Source organism: Passer domesticus, chromosome 3 (assembly GCF_036417665.1).
Source record: "Passer domesticus isolate bPasDom1 chromosome 3, bPasDom1.hap1, whole genome shotgun sequence".
Classification (NCBI taxonomy): domain Eukaryota; kingdom Metazoa; phylum Chordata; class Aves; order Passeriformes; family Passeridae; genus Passer; species Passer domesticus.
This window is the reverse complement of record NC_087476.1, coordinates 70164405-70185819: the sequence shown is the minus strand read 5'-3', so window position 1 is coordinate 70185819 and position 21415 is coordinate 70164405. Positions and strand designations below refer to the sequence as shown.

Genomic DNA, 21415 nt, shown 5'->3' with positions numbered 1-21415 from the left:
ATGTACAATCCAAACTAACACCTCATCTGGCTGACTGAACATCCATCTGCAATGCGATACAGAGTATGTAAAAGATGTCCATGTTGGATTAAAAAGAACACCTCACCTATTAGTCTCTTTCTAACATGTTTGGACCCAGTATATACATTGTGTCTTGTGTATAAGCTTGTGTTCTTAGGTCCTGAAAATAAAAATTTACTTATTCATTACAAATTTCTGTTTATAGGCTATACCTACAAGAGATACAGTGCCAGGCCATTAGACATCAAAGGCTCCATGTTACAGGCAATCTCAAAAGAGAAGTCAACATGATTTTTCCAGGAGCTCATTTCACTATAACACTATAACAACAGTAATCCTGAATTTACATTGTGCCTTTGATCCAGACTGCCAAAGCACTTTGTTCTCTGATGGAGAAACGACATACAAGTTAGAATTCAATTTGCTCATCATCAGCGTGGATTGGGAGGGTCAGTCTTCAAAAATATTCAGCAACTCAAACAACAGTTTATACTCATAAAAGCAAAGGGAAATTTTAAGTTTGACAGAGGAATGTATGATCATCTTAGAGAGGATTTTGCTAAAATAAATGGAACTAATGGTTCCACTAATGTGAAGGTCAAGGCTCACCTTGGAAATCACCTCTGTGGCAATGTTGACCAGGGACAGTGAAAGGTTATTCTTCTGACAACCAAGCCTAGGACTGTTCTGTAACCTCACCACTTTATATTTCCCTTACATTGTTACTCAGACATTAGTAAAAAATTAGCACAGCTTTGGTTCAGGGCAGGGATATTAAGCAGGAAAACTTAGAGAGTGATAGGCACAAGTTGGTTCTCAGCAGAAAGCCAGCCTCACATCCTCAGTCAGTCACAGAAGAGAGGCTAGACACTCTGGCCTTCCTGATGATCACATCATAACCGAGAGAGTTCCTTTGATGGGTCCTTCTGAAGTATAAATTAACTTAACCACTTCTGATCTTGGGAAACAAGAGACATTTTGATTGACACAGTCACAGAAGGTAAGGGCTCTATCAGCCTTAGCAAGTAAAGCAGCTCAAGGGCAGTGCTGGTGCACTGTCAGTCCCTTTTACCCGTGACTGAGCAGCCACAGGTTGGAGCACCTCAGGTGCACACCTGCATTTCCTCTCCCAGGACAGTGTCACCCGAGAGGAGCCCAGCTTGCATGCTGCAATCCTCTTTCCTGGTATGAATCATCAAACCAGTTGTGTGGCCTGCCCAGGAGATGGATTTCTTTAATCCAAACTGAAATGCTAGTGAGAGGCACCTTATGTGTCTTGGTCCTGCCTCCCTGGCTCCAGCTTTGGTTGTACTCTCACTAAAACCAGGTTCCAATGTGGACCACCCTTCCCTAGCTGCAAGGCTGAACTCTTCACAGGCAAAAAGGGAGCAGAGAAGTGGTGTCTATGCTTTGAGGAGAACAAACACCCCAAGCTAGACTCATTGGGGCAAAGTGCAGCAAGGGAAGCAAGGTCTCCCTCAGCTGTGCACTGCTGTGGATGTGGACCCTGGTTCTGCACTAGGGCAGACTCCTACAGCACACACAGAGAGCCCTGTGTTGTAACAGTGGCTTTCCAGAAGCATTTGGCTTTAAACTTCTGTAAAACAACCTATACTTTGGGTTTAAAGCTGCATTGAGAAAAGCCCTTTCCTGCAAGATTCAAGAGATTACCAGTCTGCAGGGTAAACAATGGCTTCTATTTTGCTGCAAACTGATGTTCTTTTCTGGAAGTGGTTAACTCCAAAATGATGCAAATACTATTGTCAGCCCCTTTGACTTTCCCTGCTGACAATCTTATCATTCAGCTAAAATCCCTCTCCCACAAACCCACACTGCCTCTCAAAGAGCCAAGAGTGCTTGTTATCCCCTTCCCAGCTGCCAAAACCTTCCAGCTGCCTTATAATTACCCCTGTAATGTGCTTCTGCATATCCAATACATAGATCTGCAGCACACTAAAAATTTAAGGACAACATAAAATAAAGAAACAACGAATTAAGGAGCACAAGGGGTGCTGGAGCAACGACATTGTTAATTTTTCTGTTTACTTCACTGATAATAGCTATTTTTGATCCAAAACTGCTGTACAATAAAGTGGCATATTTGAGCACAGCTGAATGTCAGGGATTCATTGCTTAAGGTCAGAAGAGACCATCATGATCATCAAGTGTAACCTATTGCATAAGAGATCCATGGTACACCACCCCAGTAATTTCTGAGGCTTGCCTGCAACTTCTTTCAGATTTGCAGATGCATCTGTGAGAATGTGACCTAATCTTGGCATAAAGACTGAATAGTCTGGAGAGTTAACTAGGATACTAGGATGTTAGAAAAGCCCTTTTTTTGTTGGGTTTTTTTGATTTGTTGTTGTTTTGGTTTTGTTTTGTTTGTTTGTTTGTTACCCTCATATAACATTTAGACCCTCTTTTTCTCCCCTGCATCTGTTTTGCCTCTGCTTCTAGCAGATTCTATGTTTTTCCTAAATGGAAGCACTGCAGCACTGTTATCAAGTTGCCTTATAATTTCTGAAGTATGTGAAGTAGATCACTCTGTAGTCTCCCATCACAGGGAGTGCTTCTTGGCCCTTGTACATTCTCACATATTCCCTCCATGTGCTTTCATTTAGCCAAGCTCACCTTGCAGTGTAAGGGTCTTTGCAAGAAGCCCTGTTCTCCCTCAGAAGTCATCAGAGTAGACAGTCCATGTCCTGTGTACTGGAATGCCCTTGGCAGTGGTGAGCTCTCATCTCTAAAAGGAGAAATAATGTCCATGTCACTCAGAGGTTTTGACCATTCTTTAATTCCCCAGCTCTTCTGGCAGGTGGCTCAGGGTGCCTGGGTGAATGGGGACAGCACCTTGCTGGAGGCAGGTGAAGACAATTTGCATGTGTGGGTCACAGCTCCTGCTTGCCTCCAGCTATCACTAAAAGGTAGTGTGAGCCTTGCACTCCTTGCTGCCCTTCTCCCAGCCAGCATGTGGGGCCACCTGCCTGCCTGAATCATGCTGGCTTTTGCCAGTTGCTCAAGATATTTCCCCTTCCACATCACTGTGCAAGAGCAGGCCAAATGCATGCAGCTTCTAGTATATCTAACAACACATCAGGAACAGGCTCTTTGCACATATTCATTTTTGGCCTACCTGATCCTAGTGCCATGCACAGTGTGGAATGGGTGAAGGAATGTGCAAAAATGGTAATTAACTGCAGAAGAGAAAGCCAAAGCAACAACTGGAGCATGGCTCTAGGGTCTGGATGTCAGGTTGGTGAGGCATCTGAGGGGGTTTCCATTTGTTCATCCAAGCCTACTTGTATTGCCATCTGGTTTCCAGGGGTATTTTATCAAACCTGAAAATGCAGAATGAGCCCCATGGATATAGCGGCAAATGAACCTCCATCCTTGGAGTTCCATGGATAAACACCAAGCAGCAGGTAGGTATTGCTGATTCAGCAACCCTTTCTGGCTTGTGCTCATTCTGCTACAGGACATCATTAGAAGAGGCTGAGATATTTTGTTTTTATAGCTTTTTAACCTTTTCCTTCCCAAAACAGTGTTTGTATTTATTTTGGCACCTTGAATGTTTTGAAGAGAGGATCAATTTTAATTTGTTTAAGCATTTTTCCCCCTTAATCCCATTAAGTCAGTCTCTAATTCTTTCCAGGGCTCCCTTCTGTGGAGCTATTTCCTCTTGGAATCATTTACTTTCTGTGGATTGGGGGAATTAATGAGGCAGATGCTGCTTTCATTCTCATCACTGTAAGCCCAAAACAGCTTCAGCAGTTTGCTGGCACAGGTCCAGATTTTACTGGTGTAAATGAGGTCAGAATTTGGCTCACTGTGCTTACTTTTGCTAAGAGATAAGGATGTTACCGAAAACAAGAAGTCTTGTGCAGTTTGGGAAAGTCCAGTTGAAAGTGGGTGAGGCTCATAACTTCATCAAAAGTCTGAGTTTCTGCATTTCCCCACTGAGAGGCTGTGCTGAGCACCACCGATATTCAGGCAACACGGCACACTGGTAAGCAACCACTCAGGGAAAGAAGCACCAAGACTTTCAGGAACCTCAAAATAGTCTACAGGAGCAAATTGCAGTGGCACAAACCTAAGTCATGCTGAGGCAAAATTGAAAGTTAAATATAGAGAAAGATCAGCTGGCTGTGCCAGTCAGTTTTCAGGGGTCTCACAGGGAAGGAGGAAGCAAACAGAAAAACTGAGATACATGCAGACAGCTCAGGGCTCACATCAAAGGTCAGCATGTACTGTGGTGCATAAAATTGAGAAAGAGATAAAGGAAACATAACTAGCATAGGACGGGAAGGCAGGGAGCCATCCTGGCCATGGACTGATGGTCAGGGGAAGGCTGAGGCAAGCACTGGCCTGATGGCTTTGCAACAGCACCCACACAAGGGTCAGCCCAGGCTGGGACCCTCCATGAACCCTGAGCAGCAGCACGGGGCAGTGGGGCTCCTCGCAGAGCAGCACCCTGCCTGGCTGCAGAAAGGAGAAACAAGAGGAGCGAGGCAGCTACGGCCAGTCAGCTCTATTTCGGTTCCTGGAAATGCACTAGAACAAATAATTAAACAAATTAATCATCAGCACCTAGGAAACAACCAGGAGAAGGGGAACAGCCAGTGCTGATTTGCCAGGAGCAAATCATGTCAAATCAGCCTAATTTAATCCTGCAACAGGTCTTGTGGATAGAGACAAAGCAGGATACTTCTTGTATCTTGATTTTGGTACATCTCTGGTACCATCTCATTTTGTGTTACAAGAGGTAAATTTAAGGAAACATGCCCTAGAGAAATTACCTTAAGTAAGGAGTGCAAAACAGGTTGGAAAAAACATGCTCAGAAAGAAAGTGTTTTTGTAAAAATACAATAAAGGGCTGAGTAGTGCTCAACAGAGGTCTAGCCGCTGGATTATGAGATAGTGGGCATCCTTATCAGATATGTAGATGACACCAAGCTGAGAGGATCTGCAAAGACCTGAAAGAGGACTAGAATAAAAAAATCATCCTGGCATGTTAGAGAAAAGGTCTAGAAAAAAGGAGAGAAGCAAAGTTGTGCACAGAGGTGGGTATAGTCAGCTGCACAGGGACAAAATGAGAGACAGATGATTAGGCAGGTGTGGAGCAGTGCAGCAATGCAGGAACCTGAAATAAATAAAAAGTGCCATTTGTCATACACAAGGCAGTCACCATATCAGTGCACTCAGAGAAAAGCACTGCCTGTAAAAAACACAGCTGTGCCCTCAGTTTTACCCAGTGCTGCTACAGTACTTGTTCAGTTCAGGAAAGTCTGAAAGGAAGTGAGATGAGAGGTCTAGAAAAGAGGAATTGGAAAGAAACATTCATAGGGATTGTTTCCTCCAGAAAGAAGGAAACCAGGGGAGAGACAATACTATTTCCAGAGAAGGAGGGAATAAATGTCCTCCAGACAGTCCTCTATATCCATTGTGAGTGTGGTAAGAAACAAAGTGCTTGGATTGCTGAGAGAGAGCTTAAAGTTAGATGCTTGGCAAAGGGGAAGGCTAACCAACACTAAACCCACCTGCCTGGCAAGGATATAAAACTTGTATCCTTGCCTGTGTTTAAAAACAGGCTGGAAGCTTCTGGAATATTTCTGAAATCAGCCTCTTGAGGTCCTTTCTAGCCATGTTTTTCTCCAATTTTGTGATGAATGGTGTTAAATGAATATAAATTGCCTCACAAGGGGACACTGACGCTCAGGCTTGGTGATGAATAGTGATCAGCGACAAAGCTGTCAGCTTGTGGGGAGGCATCCAGTAGGGTTATTACCAGAAACTGGTGTTAACTCCAGTTTTATTTACCATCTTCATTAATGATCTAGAAAAAACATTAGACAGTGTGTTTATTAAAACTGCAACTGATACTACAGTGGGGAGGAGATGCAGTCACCAGCCAGGAATGGAAAATAACATAAAAGCACAAAAAAAGATATGTGGCATGGGGAGAAAATTACCTAGCTCAAAGGACACACAGAATAATACGTCTAGGAAAGAAGTAGTCCAAAATTAAGACCCTCTATGGGAGAAGGAGACCCAAATGCAAGGAAACACTTTGCAGGGTTAGCATACAGGAAATTGAACAGGAGGTTACAATTTGTCACGTCAACAGAAAAAGTCTCAGTGTGGCTTTGGGCTGCATGACATACCCCAGGGCAGAGAGATAAGCAACTGTGTGATCAGTGTTGTGCAAGCTTTCTTTCTGGGTGCCTCCTGGCCAGCGTGGCTGCCAGGCTGCAGGAGGAGCTGGGAAAATCAGCAAAAAATAATTGAAAGCTGAGAACATTGGCTTATGGAGAGAGAATTGCATAGGTACTCCGTGGCAAAGCAACACCGGGCTCACGCTTCTAAGGTGTAGATAAGCATGTCAGGAAAGGTGCCCCTTTTACCAGGCATAATTATGACAGGAAAAATGGGCATTGTATCGATATGAGATATGTTATACTAGCACTGCACGTTTTGGTTGGCCACAAAGCAGTTTCAGTGATACAGCAGCCTCCTGGGACTCGTCCACTGCTGGCTGCCAGGGTCCAGGCTAGCACTGAGCTGTGCAAGAGCTGAGGCATCACCCCAGCACCTGCCTGTGGAGGAGGCTCCTGGGGAGGGCTGTTGTTGCCAGGCAATGGCAAAGAAAAGGATAACACACCCACTTTGTGTGACCAGAGCCACACCGACATCATTGATAACAGAGTTGCATAAGCAAATCAACACGATGGGCCCTGTCGATTGGAGGGGGAGAAATCTGTGCTGCTCGGAGGGACAAATCAACAAAGAAAGAGATGCTATTTTCACGTTTCTAGAGAGGTGTTACTAACAGAAAGAAAGCACAGATATAAAGCTGTACTCGGCAGAGTCCTTTAGAGAAAAGATAAAGGTAAATGCTTTTCTAACTTGTGATTTTGAGCCTTTTCACTCTTTGTCCAGCTGGCTTTTGAGATGGAGGTCTAAGAGTGCAATGGTGTGTTTGTCTCAGCTGATACTGGAGTGCACAGGCTTTGAACAATAAGGCTTTGTTCTTTTGCCAAATACAGCAATGCCTCTGCTGTTGCTTGGAGAAAAAAAGGAACAAACACATTAGGAAGTCACCGAAAATGAAATGATGGCTCACTTCAAGGCATTCAGTAGCACACTGCAGAGATGAATGAGCTCTGCATGGCATGTGAGTCCATGAGGAGGAGAAATCTTCAGAAAAACACCCTTTAGTTCCCACCACACTTGCAATACGGCAAAGGAGATGACCTTCATGTATATCCCCAGGATCAACAGGCCCCTGAAATGCTTTGCAGGAGAGCCTCATTGCCAACAGCTTTTGCAGGGACTTTGGGCATTGCCGGCAGAGCATTGTATGAGGGTGTACTTTGCCTTTGAGGAGCAGCCCCCACAAAGCAAATCTGGTGGCTCTTTCCAGCAGAGGACTTGAAACGAAACTCAGCAGTGTGGCTGACAGGCCACCACTGCCAGCTGTGGGACCCCTGCAAGGTGCAGGACCACCAAAGCCTGTGGCTTGCCAAGTGCAAGGCAGCTCAGCTCCTGTCTCACAGCCCAGTGCCACCAGTAACATGGAAGAGCAGGTGGGAAATGAATTCCCAAAGAAACTCAAGGGGAAAATAGGAAGGTGGAACAAGCACAGTGGTCCAGAAGAATAAATTCACTGAACATACATCCTTGATTTTAATGGGGCTTCTAATAGCAGGGTGAGCCCAGCAGAGCTGGTTATCTTCCAGGAAATGCTCCCAGAAAATGTGGAGCTCTGGCAAAGCCATTCCTTTCACTTGCTTGACAATGGGAACTGAGGGACCCCCAGTACAAACACAAGCAACATAAAGCTGAGCAGATGTTACCTTGAACTTGTCCTCAACTCATGAGGGAGATTTAAGTGATATGAAACCACTGGAGCAGCCCAGGTGGGAAAGATTACTTCACTTGGGTATGAGCTCTTATTGGAGTTAGGGGAAAGAGCTTATAGTTGTGTGTTATATGCTGGGACCAATTACAATTCCAAAAAATGCAGAATACAGCAAAGGGGAGGTTTGGGGAATGAGAAGAAATTAAAACTACATGGCTGTGTTAAAGCCCAGAAAAGAAGAGACAGAGGCAGAAAGACAGGAAGAAAACAAGGATAAAGTTGTGCAGGGTGTCTTAATACAGGGTCCAGACAAGTGTCACGTGAGCTCATCCAAATGCATCTCAGGCCAGGCCAAGCTTCTCAGGCCAGAAAATGTACAACAATCACCCTGTGCCTGCGCTTGCAAGTGCTGGGAACAGCAAGAACAAAGGGTGGGCTCTTCAGCTCTTTAATTCTCCTCCTTATTTTGCAGAATTGCCACATGCTGAAATAGCAAATGATGTATGAAATGAAAAATCACTCCCCAACCAATGCATATAGATGATGCAGAGAGTATTTGGCCATTACTTCTTTGCAGTAATATTTATCTGCATTAATGCCTCATTCAGAGGTAGCTGGAAATGCCCAGAATGTGAGAGTAAGAGGATCGCAAGAGAGATCAGGGAGAGAGGCAAAGCAGCAAGGCAGGCACCTAAGGAGGCAGAAATAAAGCCTTTCCTGAATAAATCACCAGCTCAGTTCTGACCCAGGTTATTAGCAACCACAAGGCAATATTCTAGGTCCCAATGCTAACCAGTTATCTGTAAAGAGCAAATTCATTTAGTGGGCTTCAGAGGAGTCATTGCCATTTGGAGATGACTTCAAAACCGGTGAGGAATCTTCTGGTGGCCCCAGGCCAGCAGCTGGGAGGGAGGTGTTTTCCTGGTGAGAGAAGCCTTCCCTGGCTGGCACGGCAGTGGGGTGTGGGAGCCAGCCCAGCCATGAATGGGGACAGAAGCAGGGGGGTTCTCCCTGTGACAACCCCAGGCAGAGGCACATTGCCATGGCTTGCACCAAGCTTGGACAGCCCCAGCTCTCCAGTTTGTAATCTCCATGCAGAGGACTGAGCCCCATAAGCTGCTGGCCAAGCACAGCATCAGTGTTTAGCAGACAGCGTTCAGTACCGCTGACTCACCGGTGTTTGCACGTAGGATTACATTTGGATATGCCTTCCTGAAACTGGGAGGGAGGAAGTGCACCCAGCTGAATGCCTGTTGCAAGCACCCCTATCCTGGCACACGAGTGTCACCCAGCAAGATGGAGCCAACAGAAAAAGTCAGTAGCAAAAACAAAACCTATGCACTCAGTCAAAGACATGGTTGGGCTCAGTGTTGGCAAAAAAGACTATGGATGAGCTGAGCACAAATTATAAGGTAAGAGTGAGATACCTTGCACTTTAACAGCTAGAAGCCAAGGGATCATAGAATCCTAAAAGATGCATTTGGGATGTTTCCTCTGCCTCCTCTTACTCATATTTTACCTCCCCACCACCAGAAAAAAAGGAAGTGGAAACTACCAATAGCTGCTTTTGTTCTCCTAAAACTTCTTTGGCTTTGACTTAACATTTCAGTCTGGGTCCAACTTGACCTTCAGATAGCATGGATTCAAGACGAATAGCAAATATTCATCCAAGGACAGGTTTTGGCTCTCTGCCTAGTGTCTGAAGGCACTTTGTGTTGTCTCTGAGTGATAACACATTTAAAGGACACCAAAATATATTTCAAGATAACACTAAAGATGTGATCCACAGAAATTTAGCTATGAAAAATGTTGATGGGAAGGTCTGGAAAACTAATCTGTTGGAAGTATTGGCTAGCTAGTATTGGTGGGATTCACTAGCATGCAAGTATAGGATGATGCTGCTGAATTTGGAGTTACCCCTCCCATGCTGCTGTTAGCCTGAGAGACCTCACTGACCTTCTGGCTACCTCATAGTCAGTCCCACAGCCTTTTAGGAGTTCCTTCGGCTGATGATTTGGTATATGGTCTTGGTGGATAAGGATATCTGCTTTTTAATGAAGAAATTTAACCGTAAGGGAACCTTATATGAAGATTCTGCCCTTATGTGTTTTTTCCAAATCATGCACATGGGTGACACAATTGTGTGGGAAACACACCCAAAGCTCACTAGCACATTCACTCTGAGAGCTCTGCAGAAATACTGTGGACCAGCAAGACTGTTCATAAGAGTCAACAGAAACCTCTAGGAGAAAATTCAAACTTTTCACAAAACCAGTGCTGCAACGAATTCATGTCTGGTTGGCTAAAATTACCTGGCGAGGATGCCTGACTAAAAAGGGGCCAAAAAGCCTTAGGACTAGATTAATTAGTATCTGTACAGACAGCATGGTACACTGAAAATGTGTTTAATTAGCTTGAATCTTCAGCTTTAAGTCATTTATGTAATGTGGAGACTCCTAATCAAGCCTCCTTTGGAAAAAATACCCTTGTAAAACATGTGATTTTTTTTTCTCTACCAAGATGATGAAAACCATGAAGCCTACTTAGACTATATCTCCACACCTTTTCCTCAGAAAATCCCCACATGCTTGACTCTGGGAATGTTTTTACATAAACCCAAAAAGAAAATAACTTTCACAGGTTCCATAAGTACCAGAAATTGTGAAGTCTCTTCCACACCCAAAATAGGACATCCAAATTTTACTGGCACTCTGTGAATGGACAGCTTGTTAAAAGAAAATTGGATAATAAAACAGCAGCATTTGATTCAGCCCCCACCCTTCCTAAGGCTTCTAAAATAGTCTTAGCCCAGTATTCTCCTTGCAGGTTAACAGGAGATGATTTGGACATGGTTGCATTGAAACAGAGCCCCACACATGGCCAACCCTTTGACTCGGTGCAGTCTGAACCCTGGAAGGGGGCTGAGCACTCAGGAAGGCCAGAAGTGGGTGCTCATCCTCCCTGCAGAGCAAAGGAGGGCTCTTCTTGCCTGACACCCTCCTGGCTTCCCTTCCTGCTGCCTTGGGAGACACTTTTGGGATGCACAGAGCCCACACATCAGACACGTGCCAGCAGCGTCTGGAGGCAGCACACAGACACACACACAGACACACAGACACACACAGAGACACACACACACCACACACACACACATCACACACACCATCTTGCTTGCTGTTTATGTTTGAAATGCCAGGGTTGCTAATAATATACTTAAGTGAGGTATCCAATGGCCACTGGGTGACTAAATAGTATGAGCGAGAACTTATTTATTTATTCCTCCTCCTGCAGCTCTTTTTCCTAAGAGTTACCACACTCCAGCAGTGAGAAGAAACCAGAAATTTTGGCAGCGGGCAAGAGTCTCTTTATCTAGGAAAACATGGCAACTTTAATTCAGATGGAAAAGTTTTGATGAACCAAGCCGGAGGCATGAGTGTGGATGCACCTTGGTGCAGGGCACCCAGGGCTGTGCAGAGCTGTGCCTCTCTCATGCTCTGCCCTTGTGTTGCCATTGCTTTTCTGGGAATCATGCCCACCCCCAGGGTGTGGGAGCAGGCTGGCTCCTGTAGCCACCACCAGGACTGACTGCACAGACTTTCAGTCTGCAATGGCACTGCAGCCATTCATACTGCATCCCTCCAAAATGCTTTTCTCCACAAATACCTACAAAAGAGCACTGGATGGCTCAGGCCATTTCTTGGTTTGAAATTTGTTCTTCCAAGGTCTGAAGTGGTGGGTTGGGGCAGCTTCACATCCTGTTGGTCACCTCAGCATGGAGTCCAGGAGCTGTGGAGGTGACACTGGGTGTAGATCATGCAAAGGACTTCCAGCATCTGATTTATGCTGCACAGTTGCTTTCATTTTGCATTTCAGTCAGCTTGGACACTGAGGAGAGACGAACAAGAAATTAAGAATCACAGGCTGTCATCACCCTTCTCCTCCCACTACCATTGTCCTGGTGTAATGCTCCTAAAAAAGGCATCCAGACTACCTTTGGGAGCAGGGTACTGCTACTGCCTTCAGACCTGTTTCTGTCCTACCTCATACTACTGTGCTTGCACAAAAATCTGCACTGAACACAGGTGAAAAGAAACATTTGCTCTCAACCAGTGCAGCAGCAGATGTCAGTGTGTGGACTACATATTCCCCAACTCCTTTTCCCATGCATTCCTCATTTGGGTGCTGCACGCTTCTCCTTTGCATCCAACATGTCCTGCCAGGGGCTCTGAGTGGAAAAGCCCTGCACAAGACAAATTCCCAGGCAGCTGCAGAAATTTAGAGTCATCATCCTGAGAAACTTTTTAATATGCACAGCAATGCTGGGCAGCACAGTGGATATGAAGTGCCAGCCAACTCTGCCAACCCTTGTGGTGGCACAAGCGAGGGGTAACAAACTGTGGCCAGGGGAGGGTGGGCTTTAGCCTGGAAGCCCATCTACTGTGAACCTATGTCTTCTGGCTCCTTGACTCTGAGTGGTCACTGAACAACACAGCCCCCTCTTTGTTTTGACAGTCTAAATCCCTATAAACAGAGCACTTGTTCTTTTTTCTTTAACATCCTTTGTGGTTTCATGAAAACGCCGGATGCTGCAGAAGCTGAAGCATGAAAGGTTCCTCTCTCTATCCTGTCCTCCCTGTCCAGCAACCACACTAAAAAGAAACCACCAAAGAAAGTGCTTGCAAATACCTGAACTGACAGCCCTGGTGATGGAAAGCTCTCCAGTTATTCACAGCCCAAATCGAGCCCGGGCAGCAGCTGTGCAAGTTTCCGAGCTGCTCCTGCCAGTGCCGATGGAGGCTGACCCAAAGGGCTCCACCTCACCACACACTTTTCTCTCTCTTTCCAGCCCTTGGCAGCTTGCTGGGGGTGCAGCCATGAGGCAATGTGGGGGGTCACAGCTGCAGCTACCCCAGTCATGAGACCGGGGAGGAGGAAATCATCATCTTCTCAAAAACATTTCCAAGCCAATGTTGCAAGCAGCTCTGTGGGTGAGAGTTAAAGCTTTTCATCGCTGAAACCTTGGGTTCCTGTTTACCAAACATTTGTTCAGTCTTTATGCATTTGAGTGAATGAGGAAATGAACCACAAAGCTGGGCACAAATGCCAAAACCTTGCTTAAGTACATAAATCACCCTCGTGCCACTTTCTGTGCCTACTTCAGTCTTGAAAAACGAATCCGTCTCCTTAGATTTGTTGTTTGTCATGAGCTTCTGACACTTCCTGGTTCACCACCCAGCCACAGTGAGCACAGCCTCTGCTTTCCTGGAAGCTCCATTGTTGCATCGTTGTCCCACAAAGGCAGAGTTGCTCTGTTGTCCCACAAAGGCAGAGTTGCTAGAAAACCATGCTCTCTCCTCCCTGCCCCGTGCTCCCGCTGCCGGTCCCACCCTATGCAAGGCACACACTCCATGGGGCAGTAAAGGGAGAAAGACCTAAATCCTTTCCAGTCTGAAGGCTGGGCTTTCTGCCATCCTGTCCCAGTCCCACACCCTCTAAATAAGCTCCCAGACCTCAAATTCTCTTTAACTGAAGATCCTAGGCCTGTTTGTTACACCCTGTTCAATCTCCTTGCTTATCAGTTCCTCCAGCACCTCTTACTCTTTCCCTCCCAGGAGCAGCCTTTCCAGCCATCTCTTTATACTACCTTTGTGGTCAGAGCTGAGCAAACCCCCTGAAACCCAGAAAAAGCTTGCAGAGACAGATAACCCCAGACAGGGAAGGGGGAACAGATTGTGCAGCTGGATATAACAGAGAAGAGAGGCCACTCTGCTCATGCTGCAGCCACCCAGGCTCAGCTTCTGGATGCCATGTGGCGCTGCAAAGCCACAAGGGCACTGGCCCCACTGCACGCAGGGGGAGTTATCTGGGGACAGCATCTCTGTTCCACCTGATACAACTTTCCCTGCATGTCCAGATGAGGGACAGTTATAATGCAAACAATCCTGGCGATTTTCTCAAGCTGATAGCACACGAGCAGGGAGAAAGAACACAGCTGTTCAGCTTCCAGCAGTTCTCAGCCCCAGGAGGTCAGACCCTCCCTCTCAGGGGGAGAGCAGAATTCCAGCTGTCTCTGACCACTGTTGCATCTCCCTCAAAGCCCTGTTGCCTCTTTTTTTGTCTCTGCACAGCTTCCTTGCCTCCTGAGAGTACCACTGGTCCATCTCCCAGACAAGCTCAAGAAATGAAATACACCACCAGGTGAGGAGAAGGGACTTGCCGGGACAGAGGACCACAGAGGTAGTGGCAGGTAGACAAGAGGGATTTTCCAAAGTTTATGATACCCAGCACCCACTTCACCTTCCCACCTCCTCCCTGGGGTGTAGGGGCATTGAAATTCCCTCTGCCTGCAACACACCTGAGGTTTTCATCCCTTTCTGCTGTGAGTGATTTACCCTTCTGTTGAAATTCAAGCTGGGTTATCTGACATGCTTTAAAAATTCAGAATGGTGCTTGGTGCTCCTTTAATTCATCAGTGGAGAGTTATGGTTTGGGTAGACATTTTCATTCTTTATTTTCTGCTTTCTCACTCCACAAAGTACTTTGCAACTTATATCTTCATCTTGCTTAGGAAATGAACATGCCCAGGACAACTCCACACCATGCTGCATGCATAGAAATCCCAGGAGGATACTCCTGTCTCCCTTATCATATTATGTTGCTGTCCTTGGCCCAGGTAGGATTTCTTATCAGGCTCAGCAGAGTAATGCCATGGTTGCTCACAGAGCTCCAGGCCCCCCTCTCTGCAAGCACTTACCCACCCAGACTGAAGTCTTTTGGGCTGGTGGTGCAGCTGTGCCCTCCCCAGTCACCTGGAAGAGTCACTGGAAGGTACCTGATCTGCATGATCCTACGTACACCACTTCTACCATAGGCTACACAACTGAAATCCAGAAGGATTTGGTCCAAAGCATTAAGTGACCCTCTTGCCTCATGCATGAATAAATACAGCAAAGAGGAGGAGATGGTTTGCTGATGAGCACAGTGCACAAGGTCCATGTCCTTGAGATTTGCACACAAATGTTCCCTTCCATAACTATTTCTTACTTATTTTCTTAATCAGTGTCAAGACTAGGATTGGTTTATGCCCTGCCTCAGAGGAGGATTCTTGCACTGCAAGTATGTGCTGTGTCCTGCTGGTCACCAGAGAACAAGAGTGCTTTGCAGCCACAACTAGCAAATAACAATGACACTTTTTAATAGGGAGCACATTTAAATGCAGCACCCACCCGCAGAGAAAAGCAATACGTGCTACATCCTCCCTTTCCAGCACTGGGAGAGAAAAACAGTTGTAACAATCGACACACAGAAGTGACAACCCACTCGTTGCTCAGTAATCTGGCTTTGTGGGAAGGATCCCCCACAAGGCGGCTGGCTTGGCTCCACCCTGGATTGCTTGAGCTGGAGTGTGAGCGAGGCCCAGCACAGCAGCCCGAACCATCTTCCCTGGGCATTATCACGGGCATATGCTAATATTAAAAACAATCAGGGTTGTCCACCTCCATTTCTAAGAGCCCCACTTCACTGTGAGCCTGACGCTGCCTTAGGTGCAGTGCCCGCAGCTCTGGATGAACGGCACTTGGTGGGAGCAAGTGCTACACCAGGGGCTCTGTAGCTGTAATTTCCCCAGCTCTGCCCACAGGTATAAATGTAAAAACACAAAAGCTGCACGGCTGACACAGCCAGAATGCATCTCAGTTCACACTGAATATTCATTCCCCAGCTTTTGCAGAAGGCCTTTAAAAACAGTGCTTGCCAGAACAGTCCCTACTGCCTGTGTTATTTCATTTTAGAAGAGCTTGCTCTGTAGAAGATTAAGTAACTTCATGAAGTATATAGCTAACAGGTCACTTGGCTAAGTAGACCAAGCCTGCTGTCCTATAGTCTCCTTCACATTTTCATTAAATCTAAAATCAGTTAATATTATGTAATATAAATGCAGTGGTTTCAGAGACTCTAAACTGAATGAGAATTTTGAATTAAGAGTACAGAACAACCTGAAACTGCCTTTGCAAAAAAAGGCAAAACTGGAGCACCCAAGGGCTCTGTCTGGCCTCATAGAGGCATGGCATTTCCATGAAATGGCTGTGAGCTGAATAAGTACCCTAGGTATTAATATTCAAAGCAGGGCATCACATACGGCTTATGAAACACCTCTTTATGTGGATTAAAGACCTGCTCGCAATGCAGCAAGCTTCCCACTCCAACTGGAGCCACTAGGCTCCAAATTCATTACCATAGCACACTTACTGGATAAAAAAAATTGGAAGGCTTCCCTTTCTATTGGCCTTCCTCTCTAACTATTAAGATTCAGCCTCATACCTGACTTGGCTAATGATGAGTCCCCAGAGAGTGAACCCAGACTTCAGAGCAGCACAATGACTTTGAGTAACCTCTGGCTCAAGGTGAGAAGCTCCTGTGGGATTAGTCCAAGTGGCAACCAGGTGGAAATATTAATGGCCATAATTACGGGAGGCAAGGAGGGGTTTTTCTCAACCAGTGAGGACAACAGCTTCTTTCCAAGAACCATGTCAGCTGACCTGGTTTGTACTCTGCTCCTGTTTACCCACACAGGTAAACATGTCAGCATGTTCTGCTGACCAGGACAACACGCTAGCATCCCACTGGCATTGCTAGAACTCAAATGGGATTGTAGACATTATGGACCTAAATACGCCTAGAGCAAGACCTCAATGCAGGAGAATGAAATCCTCTGTGCATGCTTTCTGTGTACTTGAATGGAAGTCAGTTTCTGATGGAATAGATGTTTTATGTAGATAGATAGATAGATAGATAGATAGATAGATAGATAGATAGACAGCTAGATAGATAGATAGATAGCTGTACCATACATATGTACACAAGTTCGATTTGGTAATAGTTTTTCTGAAGTGAAGCATCATTTCGCACTGCAGTGCAAGTCTTTTTGCCCATGTTCTGCTACTGAAAAGTGAACACCAGACAAGGAGAGTGGATTTGTGACTGTGGTATCGCTCAATATGCAAGGAGTGACACAGAGCACCTGTTGGGTTTATTTGCCCAGCATGTGGATCCTCCAGTTGCTAGCTGTGCTCAGTGCTCCAGAAGAAAAACAGAGGTTTGGGTCTGTTCCAGTGTATCTGTCTTTATTTTCAGAAAACATTTCCCTAAGTAGGCCAAAAATGTCTCTTAAATCTTGAGCTTTAAAGGATACATTTGTAAGTCAACAAACACACGCAAAGGGTGACCAGCTGTTCTACTTTTGGAGGCACTGTCCTAGTTCTCAGAAGCCAATCTGCACTGCACCTCCCATAGAGGAGAGAGTCCAAGTGTCCTACTTTCTTGATGGCCTATTTGTCCTACCATGAGAAAGTGAGGTGTGTGACTCCCCACAGGAGAACAGAAGCAATCCTCCTCTCTGTATGCCCACACAGAAAGCCAACAGAGAGGCAAAACATCCAGAGCACTTCCGAGTAGAGTCTCAGAGTCCTACTGTTTCAGCTCAGACTCCTGTCTTGCAGCAATGTCAAGGTGCAGCAGATGCTATTAAAAACTGGTTTCCCTGTCCTCTAATGTCACTTCCACTCTGAAATCTCACCTTGTTAACACATGCAGTTCACTGCTCTGTCTCAGCTAGTGAGAGCATATTATCACTTAGCTCTGATTCAGCAAGACACCTACATTTACACATTGCCTGTGCCTGTTCAGTAGGACAGCAAGGGACACTCTTGAAGCTCCTTTTAACTCTATTAGGCATGCATTTACACTTAAGCATGGATGTAAGTGCTTGGCTAGACTAATACCATGATGAAAAAACATCAAGAGAGCTAAGCTTTGAACTGAAAATATTTTTTTTTCGCCAACTCCAGGGAAAAAAGATCTTAAGATACAAATAATTTTTTCTGGAAATGCTTGACAAGCACAAAAGTAATATTCTGAGTAGTATCCTGCTCCTCAGCAACACTAGTAGCAAGCTGCTGTAAAAATCCAGGCTTCAGCAAGGTAGTGGATGAATACAGCAGTTTTCTGCATAGTCTCCACTGAGCTTTAGCCAAACAATGTGCATTGAATCCCTAAATTAGAGAGAAAAGAGGTAAAATTAGAGAGCAAGGGTAAAATTAGAGAGCATCCCTAAATTAGAACCACCACCCACTTTTTCTCCTGCAGCATTTACTGTCAGTCTCAATCATCTCCTGCTCCTCGGTAAGGCAATCTGGGTAAGAAGCATGGAGGAGTTTCATGTGTGCTCAAAAAACTTTAGCACCAGATCCACTCTGTCAGTCACGTAGACAGCAGGATGTGGGGAGGGGGTGATATCATCCATGAGCTTCATCCTTCAAATATCTAGAGCCATCCACAAAAGCTGTATTCGTGAGTAAGGACAGAACTTGGTCCTCTCAGGCTGTATTCAGCCTCCCAGAAATAATTATCTCTGCTAGCAGGGTTTCACATGCACATAAATCCCTCTTTCTTTGGTATCCATCTCATACAGGCCTTTTTAAAACCTTCTCAAGCTCAAATCCTGTATGGAAGAGTTGCCTCATACTCTTTTGTGGGTTACAGCTCAGTAGAGAGAGAAAGCTAACCTGGCAGATCAGATCTGCTGTTTCACACCCTCGGTTTCACACCTCTCCATTCACAAGCTGCTTTGCATTTCTCTTTACTCTGCAGTTTCAAACTTTGTAAACTTTGATCACAAGTTTGATCGTAGGGTGGCTGGGATTTGGGGGCAGAAACAAGAACCTTCCCTCTTTCTTCAAAACATCTATCCGTCAATATCAGTGACTGGTTTTTATAAAAAAGGGTGACACACTTTCAGAGAAGATATAGCACCTTCTATGTTTTGACATTTTGGTTTTAGTTGAAGAATAATCAAGCTTCTCAAAAATAAGGGTTTTGAAGACACTATCTTACTGCTTACAGTCTGGGGGAGAAAAATCCAACAACATTCCTGCATTTGTTTCTGAAAGTAGATGCCACTTGTCCTTCACTTTCTGTACAGACAATAACTGTGGGCTTATCCATCTCGTTACTGTAGCCATGAATAGCTGAGAATGGAAAAACCAACATCTGAAACTGGGTGAGCTTCTGACGCTCCCTCCATATGACAGCTTTAACAAGACTCCCACCCCTAGTGAGTCACTAGCTCTCTCTACAAACTCTGTCTGGGATGGGAAGCGTGAGCATGCATTTTGCGCACAGCAAACCCTCCAGCAGGGTGAAGCTTTCACCTGGGGTTGTGTGACGCTGCCTCTGACTCTGCCACACCCCATCTTCGGTCTGCAGCACATCTGCAGCTTCCCCAAAGCATCTGCTGGAGCTCCTGCTAAAATGCCTTTGCATTTCCTGGTAACTTGGGATTTCCTCAAACGTGAAGGATGCTTGAAAAGGAGCAAGTGAGCACATGTAGCACCGCTGGAGGGGCAGGAAGGCTGTGACAAAGGTCAGTTAGTCCAGTTCTTGTCAGAGTCCCCTGGCTCTGTGCAAATAGTGCATAGCACTTTTATGATGAAGCAGCAGTTACTAACAAAAAGATACATTCAGTGGCTCAGGGTGGGAGACTTTCATAGCCCTGGACCATATGGTAAGAAAAAAGTACCCCCAGAAATTCAGACTGCAGCAAAATGTTGTCTTTTATGAAAAAGGCACTTGATATCATCAGGGAAAGAAGGTCACACCCCCCACACCTTCTTTGATTATCAGCTGATGCAGGAATGCTATGTGCTTCCAAAGGTGAGGTGCTGCCAAGTGTGGGTGACAGGCAGGAGGGGAGGGATGTGCTGGAGCCAAGCCAGGACCCCTCGGGGCAGGCAGGGACAGGGCCCGCACCCAGCCCAGCCCGGCAGGGCGCTGGCACCGGCAGCAGCCGAGACTGCCTCTGCCTGCCTCACGCTGTCGGGATGAGCCCCGCAGAGCACGGCTGTTATTTGCTTTAAAGAAGGCATTTTTGGCACCCAGTGTACAATATGTTGCTGTTGCCCTCGTGACAGCTCCATAATCTCTTCTTTCGCTTCCAGTGTTGTTGTCCCAGTTTCCAAGGAGCAGACAGAAAGAATTTACTCTTCTTTGGAGTGGGACAATTCCTCATCAGGAAAGAAATGAGTAGAGACAGACTCGGGAAATTCTTCACTTGTCTATTTTTATTTACAGCGGAGTTCCTGTTATTACCTTGAACAAAAATAGCACAACAGCAAGGCTGCAGCCCAGTTTGCTTTGCCTTCCTGCAAGAGCCCATCAACACCAGCCCTGGGCCACTGCTCCCAGGCACCACCTCCTCCCACCGCCCCCCTCTTGGTCACCAGCAGCCCCAAGGATGGGCACCAGCAGTAGCCCCACACCTCCCAGGCTTGCCTGGTGGGTCCTCACCCTGAGCAGGCTTGGCCAAAACAGCACTTAGAGCTCCAGCAAGTCCTGTCTGCAGCTCAGGGTCCCAGAACAGCCTGGTAGCAGCCATTTGGCATCAACAGTGGCTGCAGTGAGAAGATCCCAAGAGTGCATGCTGCAATTTCCCCCTCCAGGGTGCCATGAGTTAAACCACATGGGTTTAGTATTCACCAGCAAAAGCAAATGAGTGGCAATATCCTTTGTCAAAAATAACATAGTAGTAAAGTACTGCTGAAAGGAGACACCAAGAGAGGCAGAGAAGTGGCACTACCTGCACAGGTAACAGCCTCCACGTTGAGAGGATTCCAGCAAGGTTACACAACATCACAGAGATGCGAAGGGAGAGAAAGTAACAGGACCTCAGTTATCAACAGATACCATCTTTTGTATCAGGCAAAGTCACAGTCTGCTTTTAGATCCTTCGTCTTTAAAAAATAGTTGGAACTTTTCATGGCAAACTTGAGTTTTGGACATAATTTTCAAATCCGTCATGCTTTATCTTCAGAAAAAAAGGAAAGATCTGCCTTGTACAGAGCCAAGGAGCTGCGAGCTGCTTCTCATTCCTCCCCAGCAAGGATGTACACATAGGACAAAATTTTCAAAGCACCTCCAGGGATTAAGCACCCATCTCCCCATCTCCTCTTGACCATCAATGGGACAAACACACCCAACTCCCTTAAGCTCTTGTGGAAATCTCATCCTTTGATGTAATTTCAAAGGCTTCAAAGCTAAGGTTTGTCTCTTTGAGGCAGGGAGAGAAGAAGAAATGTGGAAGCATTAAAGCAATTCATCTTAAAGCCCTTTGCCTGGCTCTGCCAGGGTGCAGAGCATCACCAGGGATATCACATGGGATAGCTCAAGGCAGGAACTTTCCCTGGCTGACCCATGACTTCCCTCTCCGAGGTGGTGGAGAAGGTCCTGCAGTGAGGGAGTAACATCTCATACCCACTGAGACCAAAGTGCTCAACAGCCTGAATGCCCACGTCACTCATGCTCATCCTGCCCATGGCCAGGCCCTGGAGTTACAAGCAGCATGTTTGCCTTGCTTATGGTAGGAAGCAGGACCCCCTTTACCTGGCTTTGCTTCAAGAACAAGCCCTTTCTTCCCTGCACATCTCCCCACCCTTCCCACATCTGTTTTCCTTGACACCAACCGGAAAATCCTCTTTGAAA

At 46.0% G+C, this 21415-nt stretch overlaps 2 long non-coding RNA genes across 4 annotated transcripts in view; one reads left to right on the top strand and one right to left on the bottom strand.

The window, feature by feature from the left end:
• LOC135296883 (uncharacterized) overlaps nucleotides 1–21415 on the bottom strand; it is a 125524-nt gene that overhangs the window by 1976 nt on the left and 102133 nt on the right. Inside the window, exons 1-4 of one of the 2 annotated variants that reach the window (XR_010358905.1) lie at nucleotides 13039–13133; nucleotides 12569–12864; nucleotides 11550–11767; nucleotides 2656–2767 (exon numbers count right to left, since the gene is read on the bottom strand). This is a non-coding gene — a long non-coding RNA (uncharacterized LOC135296883). Of the gene's footprint in view, nucleotides 1–2655; nucleotides 2768–11549; nucleotides 11768–12568; nucleotides 12865–13038; nucleotides 13134–21415 lie in introns of those variants that run through there. The other variant, XR_010358904.1, reaches the window with a different exon arrangement.
• Nucleotides 13222–14790, top strand: LOC135298145 (uncharacterized). Of its 2 annotated transcripts, none has more exons than XR_010360136.1 (3): nucleotides 13222–14080; nucleotides 14451–14555; nucleotides 14673–14790. It is a non-coding gene; the product is annotated as an uncharacterized LOC135298145 (long non-coding RNA). The 2 variants fall into 2 exon arrangements; XR_010360137.1 differs by having other exon boundaries at nucleotides 13222–13908; nucleotides 14011–14080; nucleotides 14451–14784.